The sequence below is a fragment of the Triturus cristatus genome, chromosome 4_1 (genome assembly GCF_964204655.1).
Source record: "Triturus cristatus chromosome 4_1, aTriCri1.1, whole genome shotgun sequence".
NCBI lineage: Eukaryota > Metazoa > Chordata > Amphibia > Caudata > Salamandridae > Triturus > Triturus cristatus.
In genome coordinates, this window is record NC_140585.1 from 295,150,629 (window position 1) to 295,167,180 (window position 16,552).

Consider the following 16,552-nt stretch of genomic DNA (forward strand, 5'->3'; position numbering starts at 1 on the left):
GAGTAACGAAAACGAAAATACTCACCTGCTATTAGGTGAGCTCCCAGTGCTGGATCTTGGTGCCCAGCACTGACTCTGAAAAATACTTACAACTGTACTTACCAGTAACCCAATTTTCTCCCATAGGAAATCATTGACTGTTTTTCTGTGAAATTTCTTCTAAGTGTCAATTTCTGCAAACTTTAAATATTCTTTAAAAATCGTATAATTTCTGAAAACGTAATTACTTACCTGTTTTGGATAAAGGTCCCAGTACTGAGTCTAGGCACCCAGTACTGGATTACAAAAGTAACGAGAACATACTATACCTGCAACTTGAATTTTCTGCCATAGGGAATCTTAGACTGTTTTCTATTAAATATTTTCTGTCAACTTTTAAAATAGCAAAATATTGTCTAAAAATCATCACAGTAATTAAGTCGACTTTTATCACTTGATTCCAAGTACTGACCCAGGACTTAATCTAGGATCCAGTCCTGGAAATCCAATAGTAATCCTAAAAGTAATCTGTTGCAAATAACTTGAAACTTCCATTGAGCTCAATGCATTATTGTGTTTAAAATGTTGTTGCCTATTGCAACCACTTGTAACTTTCTACAAAAGTCAATTGCATATTGCAAAAGTATTTATATAAAGCATCTCATTCTGAGAAAGTATATTTTAATACCTATTGTTGGTTCTAAAATAAAACAAGCATATATTTTTTGTAGATAAACCATAGGCCTAGAGTTCAGTTATTGAGTGTGTGAGACCATTTGCCGACTGAGTGTGTGCAACAAATGCTTTACACTGTCCTCTGATACTGCCTTACTGCTCGACCAAGCTACCACTTTAGAGAGTAAGGTTATATCTAACTTTAGCCTCTGCCAAACCTCTGGGGACTGTGGACTCTGTACACCCTGTACCTATTTGGGAACAGTATATACAGAGCCACTTTCTCACACTGCAGTTCTCCAATATAGGTCTGTCAAGATCATTACTCAATCTACCTTGATTTGGCACAGTATAAAATAAGTCAAGAAGTCTCCTATGAAAAGATATGCAAATCTGTTCGAATCACTTTCCCTAGTCAGGGGACCCACTAGCTGGAAGGGGCAGGGAGGACCAAAATAGCTCATCGGTATAGAACACTGCATGAGCAGCTGATTTTGAGGTGGTAGAAGATAGAGTAATCCATCTGGACCTCAATAAACGGTTTCCTAATGTGCAATAGCCCCTGACCACCTCTGACGCAAAAGTGTAATCTCATACCTTTGCAGAATCAGGCATGCTTTCACTTGTTCAAGCTGAACTGACATTGGTCTTCTTGGCCAGCAGGAGTTCCTCTCTTGCAGCTGTTGAGGCTAGAGAACAGAATGACGTGTATTCATTCTTTATGGTAACTCTTCTAGCCCTCCCACTCCATACTACTTTAAAACTTCTGATGTTGCAGACGAGTTCCATCATTGTGACCCATGCTATTTTTCTCAATATTGGCTGGCTCGGCATAACAAGGGATGCCTACAGGACAGCCTAAATTGTGCCGGCAAGCTTCTACAGGGAGTCACTGGCAGATAAAGAGAAACTCAGCCCTAACCTGGCTCTTCTCTCTCACTCTCACTCTCCTTTCCCTTCTGTCCCTCTACCTCTCTCTCACTCTCTAAATACTAGTATTTATGTTGTATTCACTTCCCCGTCACAATCTTTCCGACCCTACTTCCTCTCTCCCTTCAATCAGTTCAACCCTCTTTTTTACTTTAGGAAACTCCACATCTTTTTTAAAGGCCCTTCCCATATTCACACTGCTTCTTGATAAGACATTTCTTTCCTTTCTTTGAAGGATAGTGAAATTGATTTTCTTGAAACATGGTTGGTAAACCATCAATTCATTCCACCTTACTTTATCATTATCCTTACTTATGGAATGCATTTCATCATTAGGACAGCTGCAGTGTTTGCCGGGCAAGGTGGCGTGTGCCTGTTGTCCTAGGTACTTGGGAGGCAGAGGCTTGTGGATTGCTTGAGCTCAGGGGTTCTGGGCTGCACTCAGCTGTGTTAATCAGGTGTCCATGCTGCATTGGGCATCAATATGGTGTTCTAGAGGGAGCTCTAGAATTTCAGGTTGTGTAACGAGAGGTGCACCGACCCAGGCTGGAAACAGAGCAGGTCAAAGCTTCCATGCCCATTGGTAGCAGGACAGCACCTGTGAGCAGTACGTATAAAACAGCCTGAGCAAAATAGTGAGACCTAGCCTCTCTTTTTTGACTCAAATGTGAAAGTTTTGATTTTTACAAGGTGTAATAAATTATTTTCCCAAAACCAAATCTTTGTTTTCCTTTTGATATTTTTCCAGGAAATATGATGAACATTTGAACTGGGCCACGCATTTCAGCATAGCAGACAATTCTCCAGAATTGAGACATATTGCAACAACAAGCTAGCAGGCGGAGAGGACTGAAAACTCAGTGCAACCTAGAATAAATGGCTGTGTGATTTTCAGCAAGGATGACTCAAATGCATTCTTCCTTTTAGAGCACCTGTAGGATTAAACTGATCTGTCAAGTACAAAAGCATCCTTCATAGAGCAACTTAGAAATGCGCTTGCTGGCCCTTCTGCTGCATTTCTACGTCCAGCTCTAATTCATTTTTTGATTAGCCCTCATTCTTTTCATATGTGAATGAGAAGGAGAAATTACAGGGCCCTTCACTCTTTGAGCGAAATATGAAAAGACTGAGGGCTGTGCAACTCCCAAACGTTGGAGCCTCTGGCCTGTCGACCCTCGAACCTGCTCCTGCTCCAACCCGGCATCTCTTGTGGCCAGCAACCTCACAAACCCTGGAGGACCTGGCTACCTTTTGACTCTAAACCCCTGGGACTCCCATGAGTAGAGGCTCTACTCAAATCTACTTCTAATCCCTGGCAGCAGCCCGGAACCGTGAACCCTTCACACTCTGCACCCACCAAGCCTGGCCTGTGCCAGAGTGAAAAAAGACCACAAGGACGACCCCACGGCGACTGTGACCCCGAGTCCGGCACCCAAGGACCTCCCTCGACACTCCTGAAGAAGCCTGCAGCCTCAGAACCAGGTGCCCCCCCAACCGCGATCAACAGAGGGTAAGATTTCCCGACACCAAAAGGTACCCCTGCACCCGGCGCTCCGCGGCCCCCTGTGCCCAATCCCGGGGTACCTACCTATCCTCCAACTACCCAACTTACCTCTCGAAGTGGTGGTGGCACCTGAAGAATCTTCGTCCCCGAGCTTGCAGTCTTTTTCTAAACCAGAGATTTCACATTCAAATCAATTGAGCGCCCGAATGCTCAAAAGCACCCTGCACCCAGCCGTCCGAGTGGCCCTGGCAGTGCAACCTCTACATCTATCTACTTCCCCACTTGCCCTGGATAAGTGACCAGGAGCCCAGCTCCCACAGCCACGTGGCCTGCTAGTCAGCAGCCACCAACCAAGACCCCCCTACCTCTCATAGGATAACATTGGGCCTAACTCTCTCTGCACCCGGCCGCCCTTGTGCCGCTGAGGGTGAACCAACTGTACCTACGTGACCCTGGGAGACGCCTGAGTCTATGCCCAGAACCTTAACTCTGCCAGTCGAGTACTTACCTTTAAACCGATAACTCAATCTTCTCCATAGGGTAACATTGACTGGTTTTCCTGAAATTTCTTCCAAGTGTGGACTTTTCAAAACTTAAAATATTCACCAAAAACCAGCCGAGTAACGAAAACGAAAATACTCACCTGCTATTAGGTGAGCTCCCAGTGCTGGATCTTGGTGCCCAGCACTGACTCTGAAAAATACTTACAACTGTACTTACCAGTAACCCAATTTTCTCCCATAGGAAATCATTGACTGTTTTTCTGTGAAATTTCTTCTAAGTGTCAATTTCTGCAAACTTTAAATATTCTTTAAAAATCGTATAATTTCTGAAAACGTAATTACTTACCTGTTTTGGATAAAGGTCCCAGTACTGAGTCTAGGCACCCAGTACTGGATTACAAAAGTAACGAGAACATACTATACCTGCAACTTGAATTTTCTGCCATAGGGAATCTTAGACTGTTTTCTATGAAATATTTTCTGTCAACTTTTAAAATAGCTAAATATTGTCTAAAAATCATCACAGTAATTAAGTCGACTTTTATCACTTGATTCCAAGTACTGACCCAGGACTGAATCTAGGATCCAGTCCTGGAAATCCAAAAGTAATCCTAAAAGTAATCTGTTGCAAATAACTTGAAACTTCCATTGAGCTCAATGCATTATTGTGTTTAAAATGTTGTTGCCTATTGCAACCACTTGTAACTTTCTACAAAAGTCAATTGCATATTGCAAAATTATTTATATAAAGCATCTCATTCTGAGAAAGTATATTTTAATACCTATTGTTGGTTCTAAAATAAAACAAGCATATATTTTTTGTAGATAAACCATTGGCTTAGAGTTCAGTTATTGAGTGTGTGAGACCATTTGCTGACTGAGTGTGTGCAACAAATGCTTTACACTGTCCTCTGATACTGCCTTACTGCTCGACCAAGCTACCACTTTAGAGAGTAAGGTTATATCTAACTTTAGCCTCTGCCAAACCTCTGGGGACTGTGGACTCTGTACACCCTGTACTTATTTGGGAACAGTATATACAGAGCCACTTTCTCACACTGCAGTTCTCCAATATAGGTCTGTCAAGATCATTACTCAATCTACCTTGATTTGGCACAGTATAAAATAAGTAAAGAAGTCTCCTATGAAAAGATATGCAAATCTGTTCGAATCACTTTCCCTAGTCAGGGGACCCACTAGCTGGAAGGGGCAGGGAGGACCAAAATAGCTCATCGGTATAGAACACTGCATGAGCAGCTGATTTTGAGGTGGAAGAAGATAGAGTAATCCAACTGGACCTCAATAAACGGTTTCCTAATGTGCAATAGCCCCTGACCACCTCTGACGCAAAAGTGTAATCTCATACCTTTGCAGAATCAGGCATGCTTTCACTTGTTCAAGCTGAACTGACATTGGTCTTCTTGGCCAGCAGGAGTTCCTCTCTTGCAGCTGTTGAGGCTAGAGAACAGAATGACGTGTATTCATTCTTTATGGTAACTCTTCTAGCCCTCCCACTCCATACTACTTTAAAACTTCTGATGTTGCAGACGAGTTCCATCATTGTGACCCATGCTATTTTTCTCAATATTGGCTGGCTCGGCATAACAAGGGATGCCTACAGGACAGCCTAAATTGTGCCGGCAAGCTTCTACAGGGAGTCACTGGCAGATAAAGAGAAACTCAGCCCTAACCTGGCTCTTCTCTCTCACTCTCACTCTCCTTTCCCTTCTGTCCCTCTACCTCTCTCTCACTCTCTAAATACTAGTATTTATGTTGTATTCACTTCCCCGTCACAATCTTTCCGACCCTACTTCCTCTCTCCCTTCAATCAGTTCAACCCTCTTTTTTACTTTAGGAAACTCCACATCTTTTTTAAAGGCCCTTCCCATATTCACACTGCTTCTTGATAAGACATTTCTTTCCTTTCTTTGAAGGATAGTGAAATTGATTTTCTTGAAACATGGTTGGTAAACCATCAATTCATTCCACCTTACTTTATCATTATCCTTACTTATGGAATGCATTTCATCATTAGGACAGCTGCAGTGTTTGCCGGGCAAGGTGGCGTGTGCCTGTTGTCCTAGGTACTTGGGAGGCAGAGGCTTGTGGATTGCTTGAGCTCAGGGGTTCTGGGCTGCACTCAGCTGTGTTGATCAGGTGTCCATGCTGCATTGGGCATCAATATGGTGTTCTAGAGGGAGCTCTAGAATTTCAGGTTGTGTAACGAGAGGTGCACCAACCCAGGCTGGAAACAGAGCAGGCCAAAGCTTCCATGCCCATTGGTAGCAGGACAGCACCTGTGAGCAGTACGTGTAAAACAGCCTGAGCAAAATAGTGAGACCTAGCCTGTCTATTTTGACTCAAATGTGAAAGTTTTGATTTTTACAAGGTGTAATAAATTATTTTCCCAAAACCAAATCTTTGTTTTCCTTTTGATATTTTTCCAGGAAATATGATGAACATTTGAACTGGGCCACGCATTTCAGCATAGCAGACAATTCTCCAGAATTGAGACATATTGCAACAACAAGCTAGCAGGCGGAGAGGACTGAAAACTCAGTGCAACCTAGAATAAATGGCTGTGTGATTTTCAGCAAGGATGACTCAAATGCATTCTTCCTTTTAGAGCACCTGTAGGATTAAACTGATCTGTCAAGTACAAAAGCATCCTTCATAGAGCAACTTAGAAATGCGCTTGCTGGCCCTTCTGCTGCATTTCTACGTCCAGCTCTAATTCATTTTTTGATTAGCCCTCATTCTTTTCATATGTGAATGAGAAGGAGAAATTACAGGGCCCTTCACTCTTTGAGCGAAACATGAAAAGACTGAGGGCTGTGCAACTCCCAAACGTTGGAGCCTCTGGCCTGTCGACCCTCGAACCTGCTCCTGCTCCAACCCGGCATCTCTTGTGGCCAGCAACCTCACAAACCCTGGAGGACCTGGCTACCTTTTGACTCTAAACCCCTGGGACTCCCATGAGTAGAGGCTCTACTCAAATCTACTTCTAATCCCTGGCAGCAGCCCGGAACCGTGAACCCTTCACACTCTGCACCCACCAAGCCTGGCCTGTGCCAGAGTGAACAAAGACCACAAGGACGACCCCACGGCGACTGTGACCCCGAGTCTGGCACCCAAGGACCTCCCTCGACACTCCTGAAGAAGCCTGCAGCCTCAGAACCAGGTGCCCCCCCAACCGCGATCAACAGAGGGTAAGATTTCCCAACACCAAAAGGTACCCCTGCACCCGGCGCTCCGCGGCCCCCTGTGCCCAATCCCTGGGTACCTACCTATCCTCCAACTACCCAACTTACCTCTCGAAGTGGTGGTGGCACCTGAAGAATCTTCGTCCCCGAGCTTGCAGTCTTTTTCTAAACCAGAGATTTCACATTCAAATCAATTGAGCGCCCGAATGCTCAAAAGCACCCTGCACCCAGCCGTCCGAGTGGCCCTGGCAGTGCAACCTCTACATCTATCTACTTCCCCACTTGCCCTGGATAAGTGACCAGGAGCCCAGCTCCCACAGCCACGTGGCCTGCTAGTCAGCAGCCACCAACCAAGACCCCCCTACCTCTCATAGGATAACATTGGGCCTAACTCTCTCTGCACCCGGCCGCCCTTGTGCCGCTGAGGGTGAACCAACTGTACCTACCTGACCCTGGGAGACGCCTGAGTCTATGCCCAGAACCTTAACTCTGCCAGTCGAATACTTACCTTTAAACCGATAACTCAATCTTCTCCATAGGGTAACATTGACTGGTTTTTCCTGAAATTTCTTCCAAGTGTGGACTTTTCAAAACTTAAAATATTCACCAAAAATCAGCCGAGTAACGAAAACGAAAATACTCACCTGCTATTAGGTGAGCTCCCAGTGCTGGATCTTGGTGCCCAGCACTGACTCTGAAAAATACTTACAACTGTACTTACCAGTAACCCAATTTTCTCCCATAGGAAATCATTGACTGTTTTTCTGTGAAATTTCTTCTAAGTGTCAATTTCTGCAAACTTTAAATATTCTTTAAAAATCGTATAATTTCTGAAAACGTAATTACTTACCTGTTTTGGATAAAGGTCCCAGTACTGAGTCTAGGCACCCAGTACTGGATTACAAAAGTAACGAGAACATACTATACCTGCAACTTGAATTTTCTGCCATAGGGAATCTTAGACTGTTTTCTATGAAATATTTTCTGTCAACTTTTAAAATAGCAAAATATTGTCTAAAAATCATCACAGTAATTAAGTCGACTTTTATCACTTGATTCCAAGTACTGACCCAGGACTGAATCTAGGATCCAGTCCTGGAAATCCAAAAGTAATCCTAAAAGTAATCTGTTGCAAATAACTTGAAACTTCCATTGAGCTCAATGCATTATTGTGTTTAAAATGTTGTTGCCTATTGCAACCACTTGTAACTTTCTACAAAAGTCAATTGCATATTGCAAAAGTATTTATATAAAGCATCTCATTCTGAGAAAGTATATTTTAATACCTATTGTTGGTTCTAAAATAAAACAAGCATATATTTTTTGTAGATAAACCTTTGGCCTAGAGTTCAGTTATTGAGTGTGTGAGACCATTTGCTGACTGAGTGTGTGCAACAAATGCTTTACACTGTCCTCTGATACTGCCTTACTGCTCGACCAAGCTACCACTTTAGAGAGTAAGGTTATATCTAACTTTAGCCTCTGCCAAACCTCTGGGGACTGTGGACTCTGTACACCCTGTACCTATTTGGGAACAGTATATACAGAGCCACTTTCTCACACTGCAGTTCTCCAATATAGGTCTGTCAAGATCATTACTCAATCTACCTTGATTTGGCACAGTATAAAATAAGTCAAGAAGTCTCCTATGAAAAGATATGCAAATCTGTTCGAATCACTTTCCCTAGTCAGGGGACCCACTAGCTGGAAGGGGCAGGGAGGACCAAAATAGCTCATCGGTATAGAACACTGCATGAGCAGCTGATTTTGAGGTGGTAGAAGATAGAGTAATCCAACTGGACCTCAATAAACGGTTTCCTAATGTGCAATAGCCCCTGACCACCTCTGACGCAAAAGTGTAATCTCATACCTTTGCAGAATCAGGCATGCTTTCACCTGTTCAAGCTGAACTGACATTGGTCTTCTTGGCCAGCAGGAGTTCCTCTCTTGCAGCTGTTGAGGCTAGAGAACAGAATGACGTGTATTCATTCTTTATGGTAACTCTTCTAGCCCTCCCACTCCATACTACTTTAAAACTTCCGATGTTGCAGACGAGTTCCATCATTGTGACCCATGCTATTTTTCTCAATATTGGCTGGCTCGGCATAACAAGGGATGCCTACAGGACAGCCTAAATTGTGCCGGCAAGCTTCTACAGGGAGTCACTGGCAGATAAAGAGAAACTCAGCCCTAACCTGGCTCTTCTCTCTCACTCTCACTCTCCTTTCCCTTCTGTCCCTCTACCTGTCTCTCACTCTCTAAATACTAGTATTTATGTTGTATTCACTTCCCCGTCACAATCTTTCCGACCCTACTTCCTCTCTCCCTTCAATCAGTTCAACCCTCTTTTTTACTTTAGGAAACTCCACATCTTTTTTAAAGGCCCTTCCCATATTCACACTGCTTCTTGATAAGACATTTTTTTCCTTTCTTTGAAGGATAGTGAAATTGATTTTCTTGAAACATGGTTGGTAAACCATCAATTCATTCCACCTTACTTTATCATTATCCTTACTTATGGAATGCATTTCATCATTAGGACAGCTGCAGTGTTTGCCGGGCAAGGTGGCGTGTGCCTGTTGTCCTAGTTACTTGGGAGGCAGAGGCTTGTGGATTGCTTGAGCTCAGGGGTTCTGGGCTGCACTCAGCTGTGTTGATCAGGTGTCCATGCTGCATTGGGCATCAATATGGTGTTCTAGAGGGAGCTCTAGAATTTCAGGTTGTGTAACGAGAGGTGCACTGACCCAGGCTGGAAACAGAGCAGGCCAAAGCTTCCATGCCCATTGGTAGCAGGACAGCACCTGTGAGCAGAACGTGTAAAACAGCCTGAGCAAAATAGTGAGACCTAGCCTGTCTTTTTTGACTCAAATGTGAAAGTTTTGATTTTTACAAGGTGTAATAAATTATTTTCCCAAAACCAAATCTTTGTTTTCCTTTTGATATTTTTCCAGGAAATATGATGAACATTTGAACTGGGCCACGCATTTCAGCATAGCAGACAATTCTCCAGAATTGAGACATATTGCAACAACAAGCTAGCAGGCGGAGAGGACTGAAAACTCAGTGCAACCTAGAATAAATGGCTGTGTGATTTTCAGCAAGGATGACTCAAATGCATTCTTCCTTTTAGAGCACCTGTAGGATTAAACTGATCTGTCAAGTACAAAAGCATCCTTCATAGAGCAACTTAGAAATGCGCTTGCTGGCCCTTCTGCTGCATTTCTACGTCCAGCTCTAATTCATTTTTTGATTAGCCCTCATTCTTTTCATATGTGAATGAGAAGGAGAAATTACAGGGCCCTTCACTCTTTGAGCGAAACATGAAAAGACTGAGGGCTGTGCAACTCCCAAACGTTGGAGCCTCTGGCCTGTCGACCCTCGAACCTGCTCCTGCTCCAACCCGGCATCTCTTGTGGCCAGCAACCTCACAAACCCTGGAGGACCTGGCTACCTTTTGACTCTAAACCCCTGGGACTCCCATGAATAGAGGCTCTACTCAAATCTACTTCTAATCCCTGGCAGCAGCCCGGAACCGCGAACCCTTCACACTCTGCACCCACCAAGCCTGGCCTGTGCCAGAGTGAACAAAGACCACAAGGACGACCCCACGGCGACTGTGACCCCGAGTCTGGCACCCAAGGACCTCCCTCGACACTCCTGAAGAAGCCTGCAGCCTCAGAACCAGGTGCCCCCCCAACCGCGATCAACAGAGGGTAAGATTTCCCGACACCAAAAGGTACCCCTGCACCCGGCGCTCCGCGGCCCCCTGTGCCCAATCCCGGGGTACCTACCTATCCTCCAACTACCCAACTTACCTCTCGAAGTGGTGGTGGCACCTGAAGTATCTTCGTCCCCGAGCTTGCAGTCTTTTTCTAAACCAGAGATTTCCCATTCAAATCAATTGAGCGCCCGAATGCTCAAAAGCACCCTGCACCCAGCCGTCCGAGTGGCCCTGGCAGTGCAACCTCTACATCTATCTACTTCCCCACTTGCCCTGGATAAGTGACCAGGAGCCCAGCTCCCACAACCACGTGGCCTGCTAGTCAGCAGCCACCAACCAAGGCCCCCCTACCTCGCATAGGATAACATTGGGGCTAACTCTCTCTGCACCCGGCCGCCCTTGTGCCGCTGAGGGTGAACCAACTGTACCTACCTGACCCTGGGAGACGCCTGAGTCTATGCCCAGAACCTTAACTCTGCCAGTCGAGTACTTACCTTTAAACCGATAACTCAATCTTCTCCATAGGGTAACATTGACTGGTTTTCCTGAAATTTCTTCCAAGTGTGGACTTTTCAAAACTTAAAATATTCACCAAAAACCAGCCGAGTAACGAAAACGAAAATACTCACCTGCTATTAGGTGAGCTCCCAGTGCTGGATCTTGGTGCCCAGCACTGACTCTGAAAAATACTTACAACTGTACTTACCAGTAACCCAATTTTCTCCCATAGGAAATCATTGACTGTTTTTCTGTGAAATTTCTTCTAAGTGTCAATTTCTGCAAACTTTAAATATTCTTTAAAAATCGTATAATTTCTGAAAACGTAATTACTTACCTGTTTTGGATAAAGGTCCCAGTACTGAGTCTAGGCACCCAGTACTGGATTACAAAAGTAACGAGAACATACTATACCTGCAACTTGAATTTTCTGCCATAGGGAATCTTAGACTGTTTTCTATGAAATATTTTCTGTCAACTTTTAAAATAGCTAAATATTGTCTAAAAATCATCACAGTAATTAAGTCGACTTTTATCACTTGATTCCAAGTACTGACCCAGGACTGAATCTAGGATCCAGTCCTGGAAATCCAAAAGTAATCCTAAAAGTAATCTGTTGCAAATAACTTGAAACTTCCATTGAGCTCAATGCATTATTGTGTTTAAAATGTTGTTGCCTATTGCAACCACTTGTAACTTTCTACAAAAGTCAATTGCATATTGCAAAATTATTTATATAAAGCATCTCATTCTGAGAAAGTATATTTTAATACCTATTGTTGGTTCTAAAATAAAACAAGCATATATTTTTTGTAGATAAACCATTGGCTTAGAGTTCAGTTATTGAGTGTGTGAGACCATTTGCTGACTGAGTGTGTGCAACAAATGCTTTACACTGTCCGCTGATACTGCCTTACTGCTCGACCAAGCTACCACTTTAGAGAGTAAGGTTATATCTAACTTTAGCCTCTGCCAAACCTCTGGGGACTGTGGACTCTGTACACCCTGTACTTATTTGGGAACAGTATATACAGAGCCACTTTCTCACACTGCAGTTCTCCAATATAGGTCTGTCAAGATCATTACTCAATCTACCTTGATTTGGCACAGTATAAAATAAGTAAAGAAGTCTCCTATGAAAAGATATGCAAATCTGTTCGAATCACTTTCCCTAGTCAGGGGACCCACTAGCTGGAAGGGGCAGGGAGGACCAAAATAGCTCATCGGTATAGAACACTGCATGAGCAGCTGATTTTGAGGTGGTAGAAGATAGAGTAATCCAACTGGACCTCAATAAACGGTTTCCTGACGTGCAATAGCCCCTGACCACCTCTGACGCAAAAGTGTAATCTCATACCTTTGCAGAATCAGGCATGCTTTCACCTGTTCAAGCTGAACTGACATTGGTCTTCTTGGCCAGCAGGAGTTCCTCTCTTGCAGCTGTTGAGGCTAGAGAACAGAATGACGTGTATTCATTCTTTATGGTAACTCTTCTAGCCCTCCCACTCCATACTACTTTAAAACTTCCGATGTTGCAGACGAGTTCCATCATTGTGACCCATGCTATTTTTCTCAATATTGGCTGGCTCGGCATAACAAGGGATGCCTACAGGACACCCTAAATTGTGCCGGCAAGCTTCTACAGGGAGTCACTGGCAGATAAAGAGAAACTCAGCCCTAACCTGGCTCTTCTCTCTCACTCTCACTCTCCTTTCCCTTCTGTCCCTCTACCTGTCTCTCACTCTCTAAATACTAGTATTTATGTTGTATTCACTTCCCCGTCACAATCTTTCCGACCCTACTTCCTCTCTCCCTTCAATCAGTTCAACCCTCTTTTTTACTTTAGGAAACTCCACATCTTTTTTAAAGGCCCTTCCCATATTCACACTGCTTCTTGATAAGACATTTTTTTCCTTTCTTTGAAGGATAGTGAAATTGATTTTCTTGAAACATGGTTGGTAAACCATCAATTCATTCCACCTTACTTTATCATTATCCTTACTTATGGAATGCATTTCATCATTAGGACAGCTGCAGTGTTTGCCGGGCAAGGTGGCGTGTGCCTGTTGTCCTAGTTACTTGGGAGGCAGAGGCTTGTGGATTGCTTGAGCTCAGGGGTTCTGGGCTGCACTCAGCTGTGTTGATCAGGTGTCCATGCTGCATTGGGCATCAATATGGTGTTCTAGAGGGAGCTCTAGAATTTCAGGTTGTGTAACGAGAGGTGCACCAACCCAGGCTGGAAACAGAGCAGGCCAAAGCTTCCATGCCCATTGGTAGCAGGACAGCACCTGTGAGCAGTACGTGTAAAACAGCCTGAGCAAAATAGTGAGACCTAGCCTGTCTATTTTGACTCAAATGTGAAAGTTTTGATTTTTACAAGGTGTAATAAATTATTTTCCCAAAACCAAATCTTTGTTTTCCTTTTGATATTTTTCCAGGAAATATGATGAACATTTGAACTGGGCCACGCATTTCAGCATAGCAGACAATTCTCCAGAATTGAGACATATTGCAACAACAAGCTAGCAGGCGGAGAGGACTGAAAACTCAGTGCAACCTAGAATAAATGGCTGTGTGATTTTCAGCAAGGATGACTCAAATGCATTCTTCCTTTTAGAGCACCTGTAGGATTAAACTGATCTGTCAAGTACAAAAGCATCCTTCATAGAGCAACTTAGAAATGCGCTTGCTGGCCCTTCTGCTGCATTTCTACGTCCAGCTCTAATTCATTTTTTGATTAGCCCTCATTCTTTTCATATGTGAATGAGAAGGAGAAATTACAGGGCCCTTCACTCTTTGAGCGAAACATGAAAAGACTGAGGGCTGTGCAACTCCCAAACGTTGGAGCCTCTGGCCTGTCGACCCTCGAACCTGCTCCTGCTCCAACCCGGCATCTCTTGTGGCCAGCAACCTCACAAACCCTGGAGGACCTGGCTACCTTTTGACTCTAAACCCCTGGGACTCCCATGAGTAGAGGCTCTACTCAAATCTACTTCTAATCCCTGGCAGCAGCCCGGAACCGTGAACCCTTCACACTCTGCACCCACCAAGCCTGGCCTGTGCCAGAGTGAACAAAGACCACAAGGACGACCCCACGGCGACTGTGACCCCGAGTCCGGCACCCAAAGACCTCCCTCGACACTCCTGAAGAAGCCTGCAGCCTCAGAACCAGGTGCCCCCCCCAACCGCGATCAACAGAGGGTAAGATTTCCCAACACCAAAAGGTACCCCTGCACCCGGCGCTCCGCGGCCCCCTGTGCCCAATCCCTGGGTACCTACCTATCCTCCAACTACCCAACTTACCTCTCGAAGTGGTGGTGGCACCTGAAGAATCTTCGTCCCCGAGCTTGCAGTCTTTTTCTAAACCAGAGATTTCACATTCAAATCAATTGAGCGCCCGAATGCTCAAAAGCACCCTGCACCCAGCCGTCCGAGTGGCCCTGGCAGTGCAACCTCTACATCTATCTACTTCCCCACTTGCCCTGGATAAGTGACCAGGAGCCCAGCTCCCACAGCCACGTGGCCTGCTAGTCAGCAGCCACCAACCAAGACCCCCCTACCTCTCATAGGATAACATTGGGCCTAACTCTCTCTGCACCCGGCCGCCCTTGTGCCGCTGAGGGTGAACCAACTGTACCTACCTGACCCTGGGAGACGCCTGAGTCTATGCCCAGAACCTTAACTCTGCCAGTCGAATACTTACCTTTAAACCGATAACTCAATCTTCTCCATAGGGTAACATTGACTGGTTTTTCCTGAAATTTCTTCCAAGTGTGGACTTTTCAAAACTTAAAATATTCACCAAAAATCAGCCGAGTAACGAAAACGAAAATACTCACCTGCTATTAGGTGAGCTCCCAGTGCTGGATCTTGGTGCCCAGCACTGACTCTGAAAAATACTTACAACTGTACTTACCAGTAACCCAATTTTCTCCCATAGGAAATCATTGACTGTTTTTCTGTGAAATTTCTTCTAAGTGTCAATTTCTGCAAACTTTAAATATTCTTTAAAAATCGTATAATTTCTGAAAACGTAATTACTTACCTGTTTTGGATAAAGGTCCCAGTACTGAGTCTAGGCACCCAGTACTGGATTACAAAAGTAACGAGAACATACTATACCTGCAACTTGAATTTTCTGCCATAGGGAATCTTAGACTGTTTTCTATGAAATATTTTCTGTCAACTTTTAAAATAGCAAAATATTGTCTAAAAATCATCACAGTAATTAAGTCGACTTTTATCACTTGATTCCAAGTACTGACCCAGGACTGAATCTAGGATCCAGTCCTGGAAATCCAAAAGTAATCCTAAAAGTAATCTGTTGCAAATAACTTGAAACTTCCATTGAGCTCAATGCATTATTGTGTTTAAAATGTTGTTGCCTATTGCAACCACTTGTAACTTTCTACAAAAGTCAATTGCATATTGCAAAAGTATTTATATAAAGCATCTCATTCTGAGAAAGTATATTTTAATACCTATTGTTGGTTCTAAAATAAAACAAGCATATATTTTTTGTAGATAAACCATTGGCCTAGAGTTCAGTTATTGAGTGTGTGAGACCATTTGCTGACTGAGTGTGTGCAACAAATGCTTTACACTGTCCTCTGATACTGCCTTACTGCTCGACCAAGCTACCACTTTAGAGAGTAAGGTTATATCTAACTTTAGCCTCTGCCAAACCTCTGGGGACTGTGGACTCTGTACACCCTGTACCTATTTGGGAACAGTATATACAGAGCCACTTTCTCACACTGCAGTTCTCCAATATAGGTCTGTCAAGATCATTACTCAATCTACCTTGATTTGGCACAGTATAAAATAAGTCAAGAAGTCTCCTATGAAAAGATATGCAAATCTGTTCGAATCACTTTCCCTAGTCAGGGGACCCACTAGCTGGAAGGGGCAGGGAGGACCAAAATAGCTCATCGGTATAGAACACTGCATGAGCAGCTGATTTTGAGGTGGTAGAAGATAGAGTAATCCAACTGGACCTCAATAAACGGTTTCCTAATGTGCAATAGCCCCTGACCACCTCTGACGCAAAAGTGTAATCTCATACCTTTGCAGAATCAGGCATGCTTTCACCTGTTCAAGCTGAACTGACATTGGTCTTCTTGGCCAGCAGGAGTTCCTCTCTTGCAGCTGTTGAGGCTAGAGAACAGAATGACGTGTATTCATTCTTTATGGTAACTCTTCTAGCCCTCCCACTCCATACTACTTTAAAACTTCCGATGTTGCAGACGAGTTCCATCATTGTGACCCATGCTATTTTTCTCAATATTGGCTGGCTCGGCATAACAAGGGATGCCTACAGGACAGCCTAAATTGTGCCGGCAAGCTTCTACAGGGAGTCACTGGCAGATAAAGAGAAACTCAGCCCTAACCTGGCTCTTCTCTCTCACTCTCACTCTCCTTTCCCTTCTGTCCCTCTACCTGTCTCTCACTCTCTAAATACTAGTATTTATGTTGTATTCACTTCCCCGTCACAATCTTTCCGACCCTACTTCCTCTCTCCCTTCAATCAGTTCAACCC

General features: G+C 44.1%; 4 non-coding genes across 4 annotated transcripts; all 4 read left to right on the plus strand.

Moving 5' to 3' along the window:
* The first annotated feature begins 1,936 nt into the window (after positions 1–1,936).
* On the plus strand, positions 1,937–2,236 carry LOC146854685 (signal recognition particle RNA). The gene has a single exon (XR_014959196.1).
* Positions 2,237–5,642: 3,406 nt separating this feature from the next.
* LOC146854686 (signal recognition particle RNA) lies at positions 5,643–5,942 on the plus strand. The gene has a single exon (XR_014981630.1).
* Positions 5,943–9,349: 3,407 nt separating this feature from the next.
* LOC146854687 (signal recognition particle RNA) lies at positions 9,350–9,649 on the plus strand. Its single transcript, XR_014959340.1, has one exon.
* Positions 9,650–13,055: 3,406 nt separating this feature from the next.
* Positions 13,056–13,355, plus strand: LOC146854688 (signal recognition particle RNA). Its single transcript, XR_014981619.1, has one exon.
* The last annotated feature ends 3,197 nt before the right edge of the window (positions 13,356–16,552 follow it).